This window comes from Pseudophryne corroboree, chromosome 7 (assembly GCF_028390025.1).
Source record: "Pseudophryne corroboree isolate aPseCor3 chromosome 7, aPseCor3.hap2, whole genome shotgun sequence".
In the NCBI taxonomy this organism is placed as follows: Eukaryota; Metazoa; Chordata; class Amphibia; order Anura; family Myobatrachidae; genus Pseudophryne; species Pseudophryne corroboree.
The window spans coordinates 438,712,364-438,735,495 of NC_086450.1; the positions used below are offsets into that span (position 1 = coordinate 438,712,364).

At 46.0% G+C, this 23,132-nt stretch overlaps 1 protein-coding gene across 4 annotated transcripts in view; it reads left to right on the top strand.

Annotated features, from left to right (window-relative positions):
- Nucleotides 1-23,132, top strand: part of LOC134945548 (farnesyl pyrophosphate synthase-like) — a 105,290-nt gene that overhangs the window by 21,056 nt on the left and 61,102 nt on the right. Inside the window, exon 3 of one of the 4 annotated variants that reach the window (XR_010182130.1) lies at nt 11,145-11,746. The exons of the other annotated variants lie outside the window; for them this stretch is intronic. The gene's annotated coding sequence lies outside the window, so the exon portion shown is untranslated. Of the gene's footprint in view, nt 1-11,144; nt 11,747-23,132 lie in introns of those variants that run through there. 4 annotated transcript variants of the gene reach the window in all.

Sequence of the window (23,132 nt, forward strand, 5' to 3'; positions counted from 1 at the left end):
CCATGGTTGCCTCCAGTAAACGGAAGTCTCACTGCTTTCTCGTCGTGGCCATGGCAACCAAAGCCGTCCGTGCGGTCGCGTCTTCAGCAAGATCACTGTCCCCTGCTGTGTATAGTGCATGGGAACAGAGACAAAAATAAAGTGACGTGAACACTGAAGTGATACTAAACTTATGCACCACTGGGAATACCTGGTCTATTAAACTCTATGGCGTACAAGTGTAAATATGTGGAAAGAATGTCGTTACTGTGAGATGGTGTATCCACTACAGTGTGAGATGTTGTCATAAAGCAGACACAGAGAAAATGTGTCATTCACTGGGTGCCACTTCTATAGGGCATAGATCAAAGTTTGTCTGTGTCTGTACTATGTATAATGCTCGTCCTCACTGATATGGACCACCATCCTGTATGTTAGGTATACAATCTACTATAGCACTTCATAGGTTACTATACAACACTTTCCAACTATCATCGCGATAAAATGATCCCTAGAGGTTTCCGTGTACGCAATGTCCCAACTATTGGCCGCTTCAACACGGAGTTTTGTGGACGCTGGATAGGAATTCTAAACAAGTGCAGCATGGACCTCATGCTACTTGTCATTGAGGAGGCCGCACGGGAACTTAAAACCACCAGAGATAAGATCCAGCAATTTGAAGAGGAACACCGACAGTTATTAACAGCAGAAGCCAACCAGCAGATTGTTCATAAAATCCAGACACAAATTGATTTTCATAAAAAAGAGCTCATTAAATTTAAACGAGGAAAACAAGTAGTGGTGAAGGAAGACTATGAAAATAACCAAGTCTACCGATGGTTATCAGGAGGGGAACCAGGTAACCATAAACCGTATAATTATAGGTCGAGAAACAGCTGGCGGAGGAGAAGGGAGGAACGCCCAAGGGAAGCAGCAACTTCTAACAGTGACAGCGACTTTGCAATAGTCGACTCTGAAGGCCCCTCTGAGCATACTAATACCCCTTTACCGATACAGCCTGCCGAACAGGCAGGCACAAAATTAAAAGGACGCCCACCCGCCGGGGCCAACAGAATACGAGGCTCCAGAAACACCTCCGCCAGAAAGAAGACGTAATATTTAACCTTTCAGACCGCCAGTTAACTCAACTGGAAAGTAAGGTCCTTAATTACGGTTTGTCATTTGTCCCCACCACCAAATTTTATGAGCTGAATTGGCAAACTGAACTATATAAATTTGCCCGAAAATTACGATTGCAGGAACATTTTCAAGAACATGTCCCTATGGCTCCTCCTGACTCACATCAAGATTTTATAAACACCGTACGAGAATCTAAATTTGATCCAGCTTCTTCAAACCCATCTATTAAAACCTTTACGCGATTAGTTGATGAATCTGTGTCAAAATATGCGGCTGCCACTAACAAGATCCACTATAATCTGTCTAAATCTGAGTATAAAGCCCTCAAACAAGTGGGGGAATGCAAGGACATCGTGATCCGCCCAGCCGACAAGGGGGGCGGGATTGTGATCCAGAATGTGACCGATTACAAGACTGAAATATATAGGCAGCTAGCCGATCATAATGTATACGAGGCACTGGCAACAGACCCCACCATACTCTATAAGAAGGAACTAGACGATATTCTTGACATGGCAGTAAAAACGCATCTAATCTCCACCAAGCTACGTACAGCCTTACAGCAGCCGTTCCCAGTAACACCGATTTTATATACGGTACCCAAAGTACATAAAAGTATGACCAATCCGCCTGGCAGGCCGATAATCTCAGCACACAAATCCATCTATCAGCCTGTCTCTACATTTCTGGATAGTCTAGTACAGCCACTCATTGGCCAGCAGCTTCACCATCTAAAGGACACCACCAGCTTTCTCAAGCAACTTAAATCCATCTCCGCTATACCACCTAATACTCTAATATGCACTGTAGACATCTGCAGCTTGTATACTAGCATCCCCCACGATCATGGACTAACCGCTATGAAAGAGTTCCTTGTGCAAACTGATATGAAATCGCTGGATCACACTTTGTTTCTAAAATTACTTGAACTCACGCTAACACGCAATTACTTCCTTTTTGACGGTAGATTCTACCGCCAACTTAGCGGGTGTGCCATGGGAAGTAATGTTTCCCCGTCCTTCGCGAACGTCTTTATGATGGAAGAGGAACAACATATGTTCTTTATGAACCAAGAGTTCTCTCACCATATACTTCACTATACAAGATACATAGATGACGTATTCATTCTATGGACCGGTGGGCAAGACAAGTTTGAAGCAATGATTCAGTTCATCAACAACAGGGCATCACCCATTAAGGTGACAGCACAGAGTGATGCAAAACAATTAAATTATTTGGACGTCAACGTGTCAATCACCTCCGATGGATTACAAACTGACATCTATCACAAACCCACCGATAAAAACACGTTGCTCAGGTATAACAGCCACCACCCTAGGGCGTTGAAAAAAGGACTACCTAAGTCTCAATACATTCGGGCAGCCAGGATCACTAGCAACCCATCTGCACTCAAAGGAGCACTTTCAGATGTAACAGAACGCTTTGTAGACAGAGGATATCAACGTAGGACACTATACGAGCTGGAGCAACAGGTGGCTACCATCAAAAGAGATGATCTCCTACAATCTAAAGAAAAGAAGACCAACCAAATTATACCCTTTGTGTCTAGGTATAACACCACAAGCCCGGTGATACCCAGGGCACTAACAGCCTTATGGCCCATTATAACTACAGACCAGAAACTTCGCTCCTTACAGAAGAAACGGCCCATGGCCTGTTACACCAAGGGGAAGACCATTAGAGATTTTGTAGTACATGCTGACATTACAAATTTTAAAACACCGCCACCTAATACATTTTTAACTAAGACCCCTGGGTGCTACAGATGCTTGGGATGTGAGACATGCAAAAATATGAGCACTGGAGGTTCATTCACATCTACTGCCACGGGTCGCATATATTCTATACGGCATGTCTTGACATGCACTACTACCCACATAGTGTATTTAATAACTTGCCCGTGCAAATTACAATATGTGGGGAAGACAGTACGCACAGCTAGGGAACGCTTTGCAATGCATAGGTCTTCAGTTAAAGTGGCACTCAGTCAGAAAAAATCTGACCAACCTGTGGCGAGACACTACGCGGAGAGGGGTCATTCTCTAAATGAACTGAACTTCCAAATCATTGACCACATTCCAAAAAATATTCGAGGCGGAGATAGAGCTGGAGCTCTATTGAAACTAGAGGCACGATGGCAATTCAATCTCAACACCACCAGACCGACTGGCCTTAATGATAGGATACAATGGAGTGTCTTCTGAAAATCTTGGTATCCAACGGACAGAGGCATAGAGCCTTATGCTGAATAATATGGAGTGTGTCAGTTACAACACAGGACATACCAAAGATTGTGACATGGGACTTTTACTTTGTTTTGATATTATAGTATTGTATAGTAACCTATGAAGTGCTATAGTAGATTGTATACCTAACATACAGGATGGTGGTCCATATCAGTGAGGACGAGCATTATACATAGTACAGACACAGACAAACTTTGATCTATGCCCTATAGAAGTGGCACCCAGTGAATGACACATTTTCTTTGTGTCTGCTTTATGACAACATCTCACACTGTAGTGGATACACCATCTCACAGTAACGACATTCTTTCCACATATTTACACTTGTACGCCATAGAGTTTAATAGACCAGGTATTCCCAGTGGTGCATAAGTTTAGTATCACTTCAGTGTTCACGTCACTTTATTTTTGTCTCTGTTCCCAGCAATGCACTATACACAGCAGGGGACAGTGATCTCGCTGAAGACGCGACCGCACGGACGGCTTTGGTTGCCATGGCCACGACGAGAAAGCAGTGAGACTTCCGTTTACTGGAGGCAACCATGGCAACGCCAGGATGGTGCGCCGGACAGCGTGATCACGTGATCCCAGTCTACACACATACACGTCACATTAGCTGGACAGAAACCAGAGCTTTTACCTGCACACAGCTTCCCGCCGACGGGTCTCCTACACATATAAAGGTATGTCATTTTTGTTTTATTTCACTTTTCGTTTGCTCACCTTGACAAAGGGGTGGGTTACACCCCGAAACGTTGGACTGCAAATTGTTACCATGACCGATTAAAAGCACTTTATTGCACCTTTTGAATCAGACTCCGAGTGCCGCTGTATGGGATGGAATTGCTGCTTGTAATGAATTTTCAGTGGGCACCGGAGCACAGTAGCACACATTAGGTGAGTGCCGATCCGTTTGCATCAACTATATATACAGATATATATATACTATTCTATAGCTTCTATACTGCTTGTTACACTGCTCTGTACTGATATATATATATATATATATATATATATATACAGTAATAATATATATACTATTCTATAGCTTCTATACTGCTTGTCAGGACACATGTTTCACAGTTACACCGCTCTGTACTGATATATATATACAGTAATATATATACTATTCTATAGCTTCTATACTGCTTGTCAGGACACATGTGTCACAGTTACACCGCTCTGTACTGATTATATATATACATACAGTAATATATATACTATTCTATAGCTTCTATACTGCTTGTCAGGACACATGTGTCACAGTTACACCGCTCTGTACTGATATATACAATAATATATATACTTTTCTACAGCTTCTAGTATTACAGTGCAGCATTTTGGTGACCAACAGTATACATATATAGTACAGTACAGTAGGCCATTGCTATTGATATATTACTGGCATATAATTCCACACATTAAAAAATGGAGAACAAAAATGTGGAGGGTAAAATAGTGAAAGATCAAGATCCACTTCCACCTCGTGCTGAAGCTGCTGCCACTAGTCATGGCCGAGACAATGAAACGCCATCAACGTCGTCTAAAGTAAAGTTATTCAAAAATCTAAATTAAAAGCGTCTGATAAGAAGCGTAAACTTGCCAATATGCCATTTACGACACGGAGTGGCAAGCAACGGCTGAGGCCCTGGCCTATGTTCATGGCTAGTGGTTCAGCTTCACATGAGGATGGAAGCACTCATCCTCTTGCTAGAAAAATGAAAAGACTTACGCTGGCAAAAGCACAGCAAAGAACTGTACGTTCTTCTAAATCACAAATCCCCAAGGAGAGTCCAATTGTGTCTTTTGCGATGCCTGACCTTCCCAACACTGGACGGGAAGAGCTTGCGCCTTCCACCATTTGCACGCCCCCTGCAAGTGCTGGAAGGAGCACCCGCAGTCCAGTTCCTGATAGTCAAATTGAAGATGTCACTGTTGAAGTACACCAGGATGAGGATATGGGTGTTGCTGGCGCTGAGGAGGAAATTGACAAGGAGGATTCTGATGGTGAGGTGGTTTGTTTAAGTCAGGCACCCGGGGGAGACACCTGTTGTCCGTGGGACGAATATATGGCCATTGACATGCCTGGTCAAATTACAAAAAAAATCACCTCTTTGGTGTGGAATTATTTTAACAGAAATGCGGACAACAGGTGTAAAGCCGTGTGTTGCCTTTGTCAAGCTGTAATAAGTAGGGGTAAGGACGTTAACCACCTAGGAACATCCTCCCTTATATGTCACCTGGAGCGCATTCATCAGAAGTCATTGACAAGTTCAAAAACTTTGGGTGACAGCGGAAGCAGTCCACTGACAACTAAATCGCTTTCTCTTGTAACCAAGCTCCTGCAAACCACACCACCAACTCCCTCAGTGTCAATTTCCTCATTAGACATGAAAAACAATAGTCCTGCAGGCCATGTCACTGGCAAGTCTGACGAGTCCTCTCCTGACTGGGATTCCTCCGATGCATCCTTGAGTGAACGCCTACTGCTGCTGGCGCTGCTGTTGTTGCTGCTGGGAGTCGATCGTCATCCCAGAGGGGAAGTCGGAAGACCACTTGTACTACTTCCAGTAAGCAATTGACTGTCCAACAGTCCTTTGCGAGGAAGATGAAATATCATAGCAGTAATCCTGCTGCAAAGCGGATAACTCGGGTCTTGGCAGCTGCGGTGGTGTTAAACGTGTGTCCGATATCCACCGTTAATTCACAGGGAATTAGAGAATTGTTTGAGGTTCTGTGTTCCCGGTACCAAATACCATCTAGGTTCCATTTCTCAAGGCAGGCGATACGGAGAATGTGCACAGACGTCAGAAATAGAGTCACCAGTGTCCTAAAAAATGCAGTTGTACCCAATGTCCACTTAACCACAGACATGTGGACAAGTGGAGCAGGGCAGACTCAGGACTATATGACTGTGACAGCCCACTGGGTAGATGTATTGCCTCCCGCAGCAAGAACAGCAGCGGTGGCACCAGTAGCAGCATCTCGCAAATGCCAACTCATTCCTAGGCAGGCTACGCTTTGTATCGCCACTTTTCATAAGAGGCACACAGCTGACAACCTCTTACTGAAACTGAGGAACATCATCGCAGAATGGCTTACCCCAATTGGAGTCTCCTGGGGATTTGTAACATCGGACATCGCCACCAATATTGTGCATGCATTACATGTGGGCAAATTCCAGCACGTCCCATGTTTTGCACATACATTGAATTTGATTGTGCAGAATTTTTAAAAAAACGACAGGGGAGTGCAAGAAATGCTGTCGGTGGCCCGAAGAATTGCGGGCCACTTTCGGCATTCAGCCACTGCATGCCGAAGACTGGAGCACCAGCAAACACTCCTGAACCTGCCCCGCCATCATCTGAAGCAAGAGGTGGTAACGAGATGGAATTCAACCCTCTATATGCTTCAGAGGATGGAGGAGCAGCAAAAGGCCATTCAAGCCTATACAGCTAACCACGATATAGGCAAAGGAGGGGGAATGCACCTGACTCAAGCGCAGTGGAGAATGATTTCAACGTTGTACAAGGTTCTGCAACCCTTTGAACTTGCCACACATGAGGTCAGTTCAGACACTGCCAGCCTGAGTCAGGTCATTCCCCTCATCAGGCTTTTGCAGACGAAGCTGGAGAGATTGAAGGAGGAGCTAAAATGGAGCGATTCCGCTAGTCATGTGGGACTCGTGGATGGAGCCCTTAATTCGCTTAACCAGGATTTACGGGTGGTCAATCTGTTGAAATCAGAGCACTACATTTTGGCCACCGTGCTCGATCCTAGATTTAAAACCTACGTTGTATCTTTCTTTCCGGCAGACACAAGTCTGCAGAGGTGCAAAGACCTGCTGGTGAGAAACTTGTCAAGTCAAGCGGAACGTGACCCGTCAACAGCTCCTCCTTCACATTCTCCCACAACTGGGGCTGCGAGGAAAAGGCTAAGAATTCCGAGCCCACCCACTGGCGGTGATGCAGGGCAGTCTGGAGCGAGTGCTGACATCTGGTCCGGACTGAAGGACCTGCCAACGATTACTGACATGCCGTCTACTGTCACTGCATATGATTCTGTCACCATTGAAAGAATGGTGGAGGATTATATGAGTGACCGCATCCAAGTAGGCATGTCAGACAGTCCGTACATATACTGGCAGGAAAAAAGAGTCAATTTGGAGGCCCTTGCACAAACTGGTTTTATTTTACCTAAGTTGCCCCCCCTCAAGTGTGTACTCCGAAAGAGTGTTTAGTGCAGCCGCTCACCTTGTCAGCAATCGGCGTACGAGGTTACTTCCAGAAAATGTGGAGAAGATGATGTTCATCAAAATGAATTATAATCAATTCCTCTGTGGAGACATTCACCAGCAATTGCCTCCAGAAAGTACACAGGGACCTGAGATGGTGGATTCCAGTGGGGACGAATTAATAATCTGTGAGGAGGGGGATGTACACAGTGAAAGGGGTGAGGAATCGGACGATGAGGAGGAGGTGGACATCTTGCCTCTCTAGAGCCAGTTTGTGCAAGGAGAGATTGATTGCTTCTTTTTTGGTGGGGGCCCAAACCAACCAGTCATTTCAGTCACAGCCGTGTGGCAGACCCTGTCGCTGAAATGATGGGTTTGTTAAAGTGTGCATGTCCTGTTTATACAACATAAGGGTGGGTGGGAGGACCCAAGGACAATTCCATCTTGCACCTCTTTTTTCTCTAATTTATCTTTGCATCATTTGATATTTGGGGCCAATTTTTTTAAGTGCCATCCTGTCTGACACTGCAGTGCCACTCCTAGATGGGCCAGGTGTTTGTGCCGGCCACTTGAGCCGCTTAGCTTAGTCATCCAGCGACCTTGGTGCAAATTTTAGGACTAAAAATAATATTGTGAGGTGTGAGGTGTTCAGAATAGACTGGAAATGAGTGGAAATTATGGTTATTGATCTTAATAATACTATGGGATCAAAATGACCCCCAAATTCTATGATTTAAGCTGTTTTTGAGGGGTTTTTGAAAAAAAAACACCCGAATCCAAAACACACCCGAATCCGACAAAAAATTTTCAGGGAAGTTTTGGTTGCACCAAACATAACATTGTTACAAATACTGTACCTAAGCCTTCACTCCCTATATAATAATTTAAGTAAAATACATCTCAAGTTGCATAACAAGAAACCTGCAGCTCGGTCATTCTATGTCCGCGAGGAAACCAGGGTCCAGAGACATCCCTTATCACCAAAATCCTGGAAACTCAAGTTTCCAACCTGATAGGGGGTCACCCAGTAGCACTCTTGTTTCATACCATTCTGTATTCTTAAGCAAGCTCCTTATTCTACTGTGATAATCTACAGAAAGAGTTGCTATATAGCTCTCCCAGGATTCGAAAAAACGCCCAACCAGTTTATCCTTATGTAATGTGGTCTCTAACCAGTGCATTTGGAATACAATTTCCCCTTAAATATAGATAACGTAGGGGGCTATGTAGAATCCATGATTGCAGTATAGCTTTGCCAGCTGCCGAGCTTATTGCCATCAACAAGCTCTTACAACCCTTTGTGATTCTCTGTCTTTCTGGAGTAATCCCAACGATTGCCCACTCTGCTGTAAATGGGAGGACATTTATTAGCTGTTCAGTAGCATAGTGTCTAACTTGAAGCCGACGCAGCATAGAACAAGTCCTAAAAGCAATGTATTAGATCTGCTTTGGGAGAGCGACATTTAAGACATTCGTCTGAATCAGTCATACCCGCCATTTTGCCTATGTTGGGAGTACTATACCCTGTGGATTGTCAGGAATCGGCGTTAAGCAGCATCTCGCCAGCGTGCTGGTGTGCAGGCCTCCGGAGGTCACGGCCCCAGTTGCGGCTGCATGAATGCACTGTCCGCGAGCGTCATAACTAATGTCGCTGAGTACCCTTGAACCACATCTCTTGGCTCCTGTTTCTGCTGATCAGTCTCCTGCAGCCCACAGCTCACTGTGCTCCACCCAACCAGTACTATCATTTGGTAAACTACTGGTTTTAGCCAGCAGCCTGGAGTACACAGTGCTTCTAGTTAACAGCATTAACTCCCGGTGCACTACTGAGCCCAGCCAGCAATCAGCAGTGCATTGCAGAATTACTCTCCTGATGAATCATTAGCTCCAGCTAATTCTCAGCTGATCTGGACACCCCATCCAGCGGGGTGTGTTCTCAGAGTTCAACATCCAATCATCACACAGCAGGGGGTATAAGTTCCAGTTCGTGGCTCGGTCTCATCGCCTTGGACAACGAGTCACATTGGTGTCTCAAGTTCTCCTGGTTCTCATGTTCCTGTCTTCAGTGGTTCCCTGTGATTCTTCTCATCGCTTCATTTCATCACCCTGCATTTCCTTCATTCTGCTACAGACTCCAGCCACAGCCAGCCGCTGCTCATCAGCAGTAAGAGACTCTCCTCAGGAGTTTGTTCCATTGCTTTACCTGTGCACCTCGTTAGATTTATACCAACTCATACAAAGCTTGTTGTATTGGGACTATCTCCTGCTTGGGCCCTGTGTGGTAATAAGAACTGAACTATACAGAGACTGTGTGCTTTACAAGTATTACCGGAGTTTTTTCTTCTAAACCATTTGCATTCATTTACCAAGTTATTCCACGTTTTGTAATCAGAGACTGTGTACTTTGCAAGTATCACCGGAGTTCTCTTTTCCAAACCATTTGCATTCATTTATCAAGTTATTCCACGTTACCGGAGTGCTGCTTTGTTTCAGTTATTATTTACAAATCCGTTTACATCCAGTTACCAAGTTATTTCACATTTGTGTTACCAGTGACTTTATTTTGCTTAAAACCATTTGCATCCAGTTACCAAGTTGTTTCACGTTTTGTCAGACTTTATTTGCTTTAAACCTTCTGCATTCAGCCATCAACTTATCACCAATATATATTTGTGTTGCCAGAGACTTTTTATTACCACCTTGGATTCAGTAACCGTTTATCATTTCATTTCTGCTACTACCAATGCTACGTACCATCTATTGTTATATCATTGTTCTGTGACCTTTGTGTTTATTAAACATCAGCGCATATGCGCAGGACTTTTATTCAGCCTCCACATTTCATACGTCATTCCAACACTGACCCACTAGTGCCCCCTCCGGGAACAGACAAAATCAGAACCCTGACATGGATAATGTTATAAAACATTTTATGATATTGTGCCGAAGGTATTCATTTACAGGAATTCGTTAAATTTATAAGCAATATAACACATGTAAGTGTAGGAAAATCTGACATCCACTGTTGTATACCCGATTGCGATCTAGAATGATCCATAGGTGTAGTAAGTATTCTGTAATGTATAGACAGGGCTTTCCTTGTGGCGGGGGAGGACCTCAAGATTCCATCTAGATTATTGTCTAAGTCTGATGCAGACAAAGGGGCCAATCTGATTAGCTGCGATATCGCAGATGCAAATCGTCGTGACAGGGGCCGCACTTTACGGTGGGCTGAATTCGCACAAAACTGCTCGCCACCCCATAGAGGTCTGAGCAGTTTTGTGCAAATTGGGGCTGGTTCGAGGTCATGAAGTGTGCAAGATCAGGTGCCATTGCAACGGCACTTTAAACTCTTCAAAGCTAATTTGGTTGACCCCAAAGACTTAAGTACTGAACTGACATAATGCTGCATTTGAAAAAATGCTAACGGGTATCTCAGAATAATCGGATAGGACTGTTGTGCCTGTGCAAATGTCATGGGTTTTTCCATTTATAGGAATAACCAGATTTCTTATATCTTTCAGACTCTCACAATAAAATGCCGTGAACGGAAAGTCCGCCTACCCATGCTGGAACTCGCTGTTACCAAGAAATGGCAGATATAGCAACTTATGTGACCCTAAATCCCTAGAGCAGGGCTGGCCAAACCGGTCCTCGAGATCTACCAACAGTTCAGGTTTTCCAGGCCTCCTGGAGACCTGTAGAATTGTCAGTTAGGAATGAATGCAGCACATCTTAATTAGTAATGACTACACCTGTGCAGCAGCTAGGTGATCTGGAAAATGTGTACTGTTGGTAGATCTCGAGGACTGGTTTGGCCAGCCCTGCCCTAGAGCATCTAAGAATGTTCCAAAAGTGATAAACTGTCCACAACAGCAGATTATCTTTCAATTCCTGATCATATTCAGAGTGACTCCATCCCATGAAGCAATGTGATCAAGTTACCTTTTTTCTTTCTTTCTTTTTTTATTTTTTAGAAAATCGGGCTTCCAATTGAGTGTTAGCATGTGTGTCTTTGTCATTTATACAATCCCTCAAACATCTTAATAATGACGCAGAATTATAAAATTTGATGTACGGGAAGTTTATTACTTCATTAAATTTTGTTTGCTGCAGTTTCAGCATAGCTATGCGTGGCCTCTTTCCTTTCCAGATGAATCGTCTAAATAACATCATAATTTTGGTCGAGTCTGTTCTACTAATTATCATCTGCAATGACTGCAAGATGAACAACAAGCATGGGAAAGTACACATTTTAATTAAGTTTGCCCTCCCCAAATAAGACAACATTAAATGCTGCCAACTGTCAAATTCTACAGTTATAGAGTTTATCGCCTCTTTCACATTTCTGTGAAGTTCTGATGGGTATTTTGGGAGCTTAATGCCTAAATATGTTATATACTGTATGACTTGACCCAAATTATAGGTATCTGTCTTCCCCACCCTGGTCGTACAGTCCCAGCTTTTAAATATAAGCCAACTGATTTAGACAGATTAACGTCCAAAACCTGACACTTTCCCAAAACTATTCAACAATTCAAGAATACCCACAAGTGAGTCTCTGGGGTTGTCAATATATAGTAATACATCGTCAGCGAATGCTGATAATTTTGTAAGAGCCCCATCCCCCATGCTCCTTGAAAAGTGGGCATGGCCTTGCACTTTAATATGATTAAATTATTAATAAATATATTTTCACCCCCCTTCACACACAATTAGCAGCCTTACATATAACGCCCACAGAAGTGTTCCTTACACATAATGTCTAAAGTATAGTGTCAGATACACATAATGACCCCAGTAGTGCAGTGCCAGATACACATACACCCCCAGTAGTGCTAAACAGACATACATCCCCAGTAGTGCCAGATACACATTATGCAATGAGAATTTTCGCATCATCCTGGTGCTGACTGGTGATGCCCGTTGTTGTTGGGCAAAACGCATGCACATTGCGGTGCATACACATGCGCATTCTATTGCTAATCACCCACTGTGCAGTGTGCACAGCAGTGATCAGGTCTGAATCACCCGAAATATTTGTAGCTATATCCCCGAAAACACCCGTTTTCAGGGGTTAGACGTAAATATTAGGTAACCCCTGAATGTATAAAGGAGGAACCGCAGCAGGTACCAGCTGCGGTTCCTCTATTCCCACCGGCAGGTTTCTATGGGGGATGCGATGCTGTCAGATTTACTGATATCTGGAATGTGAAACATTTCCAATATTGGCTACTGTCATCTTCAGATGGAGGTAGCCTGTTGCAGCCTATGGTCTACTGATTGGTAAGGTTCCCCAGAAATGGCCGCTGTGCATGGCGATCACGTTGACTGCGTATGCGCAGCAGCCCCACCCACTCTCAGCACATCGGAGGGGCATGCTCCTTTTGGAGCACTTGTCCCTGCCTGTGCGATGGCATTCTGCAATGCGATCCTGGGTGCTAATGCCTAGATCTCTTTGCAAATGGGATCTATGATAACTGGGCCCCTAAATTACAAATAGTTTGATAGGGTGCAGGCGTTGGTTTAAGTATGCGCATTGATTTACAGCAGTGTAAGTGGGCTTATCTATGGTCCTTGGGTCAAGCTGGCCGCAGCTATATTTTGACCTATCCCATGCAGAGGGTGCTGGTTTTAATGGAGGTAGACCAGGTGACCGTCTGACTGGAGTTCTGCACCGTTTACTTGCCAGATCTGGAGTGTAGGCTTTGGCAGGGCACAGCTCCTGGGTGTCAGTGTCTCTTTCTACTGAATCCTGTGTTTCTAGTTTAAGTGATGTCTCGTGGTGTCCTCTTCCCAGCTGCATGATATTCTAGCAGGCGCCTGTGTTCGCAGTCGCTCCCATGTGTTGATGGCTCACTACAGGAGGTGCTATACAGTGACATAAATGCAGGATTCAGTAGAAAGAGACACTGACATCCAGGAGCTGTGCACGCCGCAGCCTACACTCCGGACTCGAGTTGAAATCTTCCCCGCATCATGCATACCTGACTGACCCCAGGCATCCCCCTTCTGTCTATCCAGCCGGGGGCTCCACAGCCAGCCACCTCATGGCACTATTAATTTAACCTTCTGCCTATGCCTCATGCGCCACGGCTCTTGCTTTCTCTCTTTCAGCGGCGCATGATGTCATGAGTGCAGGGTTGAATATAAAAAAACGTAATTACATGGCAGTAGGGGTCCTGTCGGGCCCCCTTCTCTGTCAGAGCCTGGGACTCTGGTACCAATAGTCCCCCCTCTAAGGAGGCCCTGCACAGGCATCCCAGTCACACCAAGCATGCGGCTTGTTTGTCAAGTGAAGGATGAGGCTGAAGAGACACATGGAGGATGAGGCTGAAGAAGCATGGGGGAGGATCATAACTCTGTAATACACTGGGAGGGTTGTTTCATGGTGTGTATGAGATTCACTAACCTAGGTAGGTTCTCTGGGTTCTTTAGCCAAATTTCCCATTTACGGTTTCCCACGTGATGTATGAAAAAACGTCCTAACGGACGTTATGTGTCCAGGGGCGTATCACCACATTATCGTGGTGATACGCCCGCAGCTGCCACCACAATGTATGATTAAGGCCCCCGCCGATGTGGGAGTGCGTTATCCTACCTTTCCCGCGGTAGCGCACCTTCCACATCAGCTCGGCACCGCAATGTGTGCGCATGCACCCTTCTTCCTGTGTGCACCGCCAGAGGCCCCCGGCGCATGCGCAGTAGAGCTGTGTGGACCAGCAGAAGAATGTCCACGTTAAATAAAGTTTATTCAAAACAAAAAATAAATAAATAAGCCACTGCACATTTTGAACACATCGCCTGCCCGGGGGAGGCTTTCCGGACCGGCGGCTTCAGGAGACGAAAAGGGACAGCAGAGGCAATCATACATTGCCTCTGCTCTTCGTCTCCCATTCAGTACTGTGGGGAAGTGGTAAGTGGCGGGGGCGCGCGGCGGCCAGTGCATACGGCGTTAACACGCCGTTCATACATATGGGTGCAGCGCAAAATGCTGCCTTAAGGTGCGCTGTGGTCAGCGGGAACCACAGCACACTTTCATACATCTGGCCCCTGGTTCCCTAATGAGGGCGGAGGTATGAAAGTACAGGACCAGTCTCAAGTATGGTGTTCAAGGCCTCAATGAGGTCGTTTTTATTCGAATGACAGAAAGTTATGTTATGCTTTCAAATATTATATGCAATATAACAAATCACTCTCAAATATTACATCCAATAAAATAATAACTTTTCCTACTATATTAGCAATATCACTGTGTATTTAGCAAGTACCAGAGATTTTAACTTTAATGCAATTCTCTGTATCAGTGTTCCTGAGATAAATGGGGACATTTATTAAGCAGTGATAAGAGCGGAGAAGTGAGCCAGTGGAGAAGTGCCCATGGCAGCCAATCAGCACTGAAATAACCTCTATAATTTGCAAACTATAAAATTATACAGAGCTGCTGATTGGTTGATGGGGTAACTTCTCCACTGGCTCACTTCTAAGCTCTTATAACTGCTTAGCAGTGCTGTAACTAGACATTTTAGCGCTGTGTGCAAGAAACAGCATCACCACCCCCACCACCAAATATAAAACAGTGCCAATGCGCGCCTTAGGCATGCGCCAAAAATATAGGGGCGTGGCTTCATGGGGAAGGGACATGGCCACATAGCTCCCTTTTACACAGTACGGCAGGTAGAGTCCCATTTTACACATTACGGCAGGCAGAGTTCCCCTTTTACACAGTACGGCAGGTAGAGTCCCCTTTTACACAGTACGGCAGGTAAAATTCCCCTATTTACACATTAGGCAGGCAGAGTCCCCCTTCTAACACATTAGGCAGCAGAGTCCCCCGTTTTGTACATAAGGCAGGCAGAGTCCTCCTTTTTACACATAAGCAGCAGACAAATCGTGCGCTAACAAAGATATATGCTGCTGCTCCCCTTAAAAACGTCCCCTGTTAGTGGGACTGAGATTTAGACTTGGTTTAAATGATGTTTAAAAGGAGGCGCAAAAACATTCCAAATAATTCCTTGTTGGACAATAAATTTTACTTTCTAATAAGGAGTCCAGCTAGACGTCTTTCTCCATAATACCCATATAATATTATGAAGAGTAATTAAGCACCCTTAAACGGTTTTGTTCTAAGTTAAAAACAAAACAACTTTTAGATTTGTTGTTCAACAAGTAATTAAACTACTTTATTTTAAAGTGAAGGGACTCCTTTTAATCATCATTTAAACCATATATATCACCCTTCTTACACATAAGGGTGTGTGTGTGTGTGTGTGTGTGTGTGTGTGTGTGTGTGTGTGTGTGTGTCTCTACCTGTTACTGACTCCTTTTAAACATTAATTAAACCATATAGATCCCCCTTCTTACACATAAGGGGGTGTGTGTGCTTGTGTGTTTTGTCTGTTACTGCGATGCGGCATCCAGAAGCAGCAGCAGCCATCATATACACACTACAGGCACTTGCTTTCCTCCTGTGGAATGCCCTTGAAGGACTGGGCCCCTGTGTCCTCAACACCCTGTATTGTGCACAAAAATATGAGGGACATTTGTGTATAGCCCGGCTTCACAGTGGGACAGCAGCCGCAGGACTGGCGTGCAGCCACGGGTCTGGAGCTTTAACCCGCGCGCCGGGTGCAGGCGACTGATGTGGCTCGTGGCAGGAGAGCTGTTGAGGGGGTCCATTGGGCGGCCATATTGGGGACTGCAGGAGAGTGCGGTGAGCTTACTGGAGGCGCAGTGTGTTGGAGCGCACCAGGTGGATTGCTGCCCTGATTGCTGTGCTGCTGGTTCCCTGTGCCTAGAGAAGTGAAGGAGCGGTTCTTCTCCCTGCGATGCTGCTGCCTGTGTGTGTCCGGCTGGCAGCGGTGAGTGACAGAGAGCGGAGTGGAGGCACGGCATCACTGCCTCCCCGCCTAGGGGCAGAGCTCGGACGGATGGCCCCTACATTTTATCCAGCTGCAGGAGGGGGGTGACAGATGATCCCCACCCCAAGAGGCAGTACCAGAGGTGGTACCTGGGATCTGAAAAGACGGCTCAGCCCCAACCCTGCCTGAGTGACAGCCACAGCATTTGGGCAACTGGCCGCAGCTCCAGGGATGACAGGCGGCTTGCAGCGGAGACTGGGGACATCACCTCCAGAGGCAGAGATTGGTGAGACCTGTTAAACTTCCACTTGTGAGGATCTGTACAATTATTTCCTACCTCATACCCATTAGTGCCCACTCAGAGTAGACTGTCAGCAATTAACCCCTTCCTTGCTGCACTAGCTTGTAAGTTTCCTAATACCGCAGTCCAGTAGTTTCTGGGATGAGCACAGTTGGACAGCGCAGTAATAGCGAGTACCCCTATTAGCCACCCAGCATCAGCCGCCACCATGATAAAAAGACGCAAGGTCACCTGTGTAGACCACATACTGTAGATACAGTTTACCTGCTCAAGTTGTTTCAGAGACTGGATGCTATAAGTTAGACCGAACAAGCTGTGCCGCGCAAATAGCTAATAATTGCAACTGCGAGGAGCAGCCGGTTTCCCCAGCACAAAGGTCACCCAGGAACAGACGACCCCCTCTGCGCAACAAATCACTTTCTCCATAGACATAGTGCCTTCCCCTACCGGAGTAAGCTATAACAGGATAAAATTGCACCGTTTATTAACACCATCAGTAGAGAGAATGTCACGTCTAGCGAGGTTTGAGGATACGTCAGCTGAGACTTGCCCAAGGAGGTAGTTGGCTGTGGATGAACGAGACGAGGGGTTTGGATATAGTTCCTTCTCATGAGACAAGGGGCAATAAAGAACGTGGACGGAGTTAAGAGTCAGTGGATTGTAGTTCTTATGGACAGGGCTGAGGTAGAGAACTGTGGCTGGTGAACGATGACTTAAAGACGTAGTTGTAGACAAAAAACTGCAGGTTATGGCTTGAAAGACGAGGTTGTGAATAATGAACTGCGGAACTGTGAATAGTGGTTATAGACGTGGCTGGAGGCAAAGAACTGTGGACTGTGATTTGAAAGACGAGACTGTAGATTATGAACTGCGGTACTGTGGATGGTGGTTGAAGACGTGGCTGGAGACAAAGGACTGTGGACTGTGGCTTGAAAGACAAGGCTGTAGATTATGAACTGCGGAACTGTGGATGGTGGTTAAAGACGTGGCTGGAGATGAAGATCTGTGGAGTGTGGCTTGAAAGATGAGGCAGAAGACCCGGGACCGACCGTGTCCAAAGAGTCTTACTGGACTGGGTTTTCCAGGAGCGCTTCCACAGGCAGCAGCAGGCTAGGAACGACAGGGCTGCAGCAGCAACAGAGAACTGGCTAAGCAGGGTTAGGAGTAACCAGAATACAGCAAGAATCCTGGGAGCACAGGCTAAAGCACCTACAACAGGGTTGTAACTTGAAGCAATGGCGTCCCTGTCCTAAACCAGCCCCCTTTTATAGGGAGAACTTCCCCTGGATTGGCTGGAAGAAACAGGAAACAGGAACTATGCCTCAAACTTGGTCTCCAACATGGCAGCGACCAGTAATGCAGACCTTTCTGCATAGCTACACAGCTCACTGCCCCTGGTCTCCTAGCAACAGCTCAGCAAGAGTGACCCGCTGCAGCGGCGTCCCGCCGCCACTAGCGCACCCGCTCACCGCCGCTACTGCTACCCTTGGACACGGCGCAGCAGCCCACCTCCGCCGCTGCCCGCACGCCTCCCGAGAAGCCAGCCCCACGGCCCCAGCGTACCGGTAAGACTCCGGACGCTGACAGAGAAAAGGATATAAAGACTTTAATAGTACTGCATCTACATATGAGGATACATTGTAGCAAATGGCCACAGACAGGATTACAGTAGAGAGCCCTGTGACTAGTTAGGATAAGCTTATAAGCTTTGCTTCTACTTGTGTGACTTTTGTGTTGCAACTCTTACTGATGCACGGATTCAGTGACTTTCTTCAGGAAATTTATTAACTATAGAAAGTGCACTATAAACATAAATATATATATATATATATATATATATATATTACTTGACCAAATGATTCCGTGGTTACAAAAAGGGGCCCCAACTGAAAAGTAAATGTGACCATGTATGCCTTGACAATCCCAAAACTTTAGCTTAATAAGATTGATATTTACTTATTGTGTGTTGTGATGTATTTTATGTCAGTAATATATACTGAGTGAATTCCAAACTCTGTGTATGGTTTAACTGTTTCCAAGTTTTCACAGTGAAAGAAGCGTTCCGGTTAAATAAAACTTTAATTCTAAACATTGTCATTAATGTTTGCACAATTGGTATGTAGAACATTTCATTGTTTCCCAACTTAAACCATGACAACTACTTTACCAGCAACCACGGTAAGTGGTCTGAGTTTCAGGATTTGTTCCAGGAAATCCGAGGAGCCTATCATACTTACCCATCAGATGAATCCAACATGTCACCTTTTAGAAAGTTTCACACTCCTACAGCGCTGAGGTGCCGGGTCTCCCCTCGCAACATCACTACACGCTGCAGCGGCTTAGGTACGGCAGCAGGCGCCTGAACCAGCGCTCCCGCTACCACTCCCTCTCCATGTCACAGATGGCAGCGGGGTTGACTGGCGGACTTACCGCACATTGGCTTGTAACACTTGGCACCTGCACCACCGCTCCCCATCCATGGCAGAGTTGGCAGCGGAACACAGGCGCCGCCAGACAGCAGACATTGCAAGTTCAACACTCCCTCATGACACACAACTGACGGACGAGTGGGGTGCGCTGCCAGATGGTGCGCCTTCAGTGCAATTGCATTGTGGGCAAGGCACCATCGGCACACACCTAATTACGGCCCTGCTGCTTAGTAAATGTCCCCCATAGTTCCGGTATAACTGAACTCAGGGTTTAAGGTTCCAATATAAGAAGGGATTTATATGCATATATATAAAGCCCATACGTGTAAGGTTTATTCCTCCAAAGGACACGGCAGTAGGTGTGATCCTGAGGGACAGGGCACTGTTCTCCGTAGAATAATTCAAGGACTGTCTTATCAAAAGGTTGCAATGTTCTGCTGTACAGACTGGAATCTGCCTCTCCTTAATGATCCCCTCCCTTGTCTGAACATGTACAGATGAGGGAGGTCCTCGTTAATGACAGCATGGGTGTCGTTCTCCCCGCTCCCCCCTGCCATCGCCATCGCTCACTTCCCTGCCAGCACCGGCAAGTGTGTACAATATCAGCATCGGCGGGGATCGTGTAGTGTGTACTGGGCTTTAGAGCATCCAATCAGGAGACATGAAGCTGGCAACAATGTATTGTCCCTAGCTGCATTAACACCTGTTGTCCCTGCAGTTTCTTTAGTAAAAGACTGTGTGTTGTGGGCTGCATGTCCCCCCAGTGACTTGGCTGTGTGTTGTGGGCTGAATGTCCCCAGTGACTTTCAGTCACAGACATGCTGGAACATGTAGTTCCACAGTTACAGGGGGGCACAACTGGTAGGATTAGAAGGAAAAGGCTGGGAGACAGCAATCTTTTATTAAGACACCAGTTCTAAAGAAACCCATATTACTGACACAAATGATACCAAAGTAGCAAATACAGATTAATAATATAAAATTGTTTGACTATGAAAGATCATATTTTCTCCTTCCCCAAAACTTCTGTTACTATGTATCATGTGGTTGAACGTATGTTGTATGATGATGACACTGGCTATATTCCAATGTATACTATACACCATGTGATTGCCTATATGTGTACTGAATACTGATATAACTGAATATACAGAATAAATCCAGGGGCTAGACCCTGTCATCCCAGAAAGGCTCTTTCCCTGCAGAAGTTTCCAGTCACAGAGAAACCACCATAGAGGTAAGTAAAGGCTCTCACACACAGGGACAGGGACACCCAGAGCTGGATTAAGGCTTGGGGGGGACCAGGGTACTTAAGACAGGTGGGCCTTAAAATAAAAAATTTAAATTATAACGTCTTCAATCACTAAAAGTATAATATATGCATACCACGCACACACGCACACACGCACGCACACACACACACACACACACACACACACACACACACACACACACACACACACACACACACACACACACACACACACACACACACACACACACACACACACACACACACGTGTCTAGATACTATAGATGGAGCCATCTTTATCTGAGCCTTTAATATGATTAATTGAGCCAGGGCAGTCAGACTTAATCCTCTATGTATTGTTCTCTCTGTATTGTATGGCAGCTGAGAACAATAGATGAAGGGTTTATGCTAATAAACCATGGTGTGCCTAGGTGCAGCAGAGAAGCCAAGATAAACGTGGCTCCATCTCTCTCTCTCTCTCTCTCTCTCTCTCTCTCTCTCTCTCTCTCTCTCTCTCTCTCTCTCTCTATATATATATCCTGTAGGTCCACACTCACTGCTACAAATTCACCATGGGCGGTGCTCCATAAAGGGCTTTAACAGTCCATAGATATCCAAAGAAAAGTATAGGCACTCACCACTTTCCAAACAATTGCAAATTTATTGTACCTCACAGGTGCATCTCTAACTGACATTTAGCAGCAATTTAAAACTGCATATCAGCAGCATGTCGACGTTTCAGCTCCATCTGAGCCTTTGTCAAGACAGACAAAATCACAACCGGTCTTCACCCAGCAGCCCATAATGCACAATAATCCATGGACCACCTTTTTAGTCGAGACATGTCACATACCCCTCCCATCCACTTACACACAGGAAGTTAAGCAAACTCATAGTAAACCACCTCAAAGAAGCATATTGCACCCATTAGAGAAATGTATAATGGTCCTAACGCTTCTTTGAGGTGGCTTACTATGAGTTTGCTTAACTTCCTGTGTTAAATTCGCAATTGTTTGGAGAGTGGTGAGTGCCTGCACTTTTCTTTATATATATACAGGGCCGGTGCTAAGGTGTTTGGCGCCCCCCTGCAAACAATAAATTTGCGCCCTCACATACATTACAAAGGGACAGCGCACATAATACCCCTTGTAGTAGTGACGCTTACACACATAATACCCCCTGTGGTGGTGACGCTTACACACGTAACGCCCCCTGTAGCAGTGCTGCTTACACACGTAATGCCCCCTGTAACAGTGCCACTTACACACGTAACGGCCCCTGTACCAGTGCCGCTTACACATGTAACGCCCCCTGTACCAGTGCCGCTTACACACGTAACGCCCCCTGTACCAGTGATGCTTAGATACGTAACACCCCCTGTACCAGTGCCGCTTAAACATGTAACGCCCCTGTAGCAGTGCTGCTTACACATGTAACGCCCCCTGTACCAGTGCCGCTTACACATGCAACGCCCTCTGTACCAGTGCAGTTTAGATACATAATGCCCCTTGTACCAGTGATGCTTAGATATGTAATGCCCCCTGTACCAGTGTCGCTTAGACACATAATGCCCCCTGTACCAGTGTCGCTTAGACACATAATGCCCCCTGTACCAGTGTCGCTTAGACACATAATGCCCCCTGTACCAGTGCCGCTTACACATGTCACGCCCTCTGTACTAGTGCAGCTTAGTTACATAATGCCCCCTGTACCAGTAATGCTTAGATATGTAATGCCCCCTGTACCAGTGCTGCTTACACACGAAACACCCCCTGTACCAGTGCCACTTACACACATAACGCCCCCTGTACCAGTGCCGCTTAGACACGTAATGCCCCCTGTACCAGTGCCGCTTACACATGTAATGCCCCCTGTACTAGTGCAGCTTGGACACGTAACACCCCCTTTACCAGTGCCGCTTACACATGTAACGCCCCCCTGTAGCAGTGCCGCTTACACACATAATGCCCCCTGTACCAGTGCCGCTTAGACACATAACGCCCCCTGTACCAGTGCCGCTTAGATACGTAATGCCCCCGGTACCAGTTCCGCTTACACATGTAACGTCCCCTGTACCAGTGCCGCTTACACACATAACGCCCCCTGTACCAGTGCCGCTTAGACACATAACGCCCCCTGTACCAGTGCCGCTTACACACGTAACGCTCCCTATACCAGTGCAGCTTAGATGCGTAACGCCCCACTGTACCAGTGCCGCTTAGATACGTAATGCCCCCGGTACCAGTTCCACTTACACATGTAACGTCCCCTGTACCAGTGCCGCTTAGACACATAATGCCCCCAGTACCAGTGCCGCATAGACACGTAATGCCCCTTTTACCAGTGCCGCTTACACATGTAACGCCTTTGCACCATTGCCGCTTAGACACGTAATGCCCCCTGTAGCAGTGCCGCTTACACACGTAACGCCCCCTGTACCAGTGCCGCTTACAGACGTAACTCCCCTCTACCAGTGCTGCTTAGACACGTAACGCCCCCTGTACCAGTGCCGCTTACACACATAACGCCCCCTGTACCAGTGCCGGTTAGACACGTAACGCCCCCTGTACCAGTGCAGCATAAATACATAATGCCCCCTGTACCAGTGTTGCTTAAATATGTAAAGCCCCCTGTACCAGTGATGCTTAGATATGTAATGCCCCCTGTAC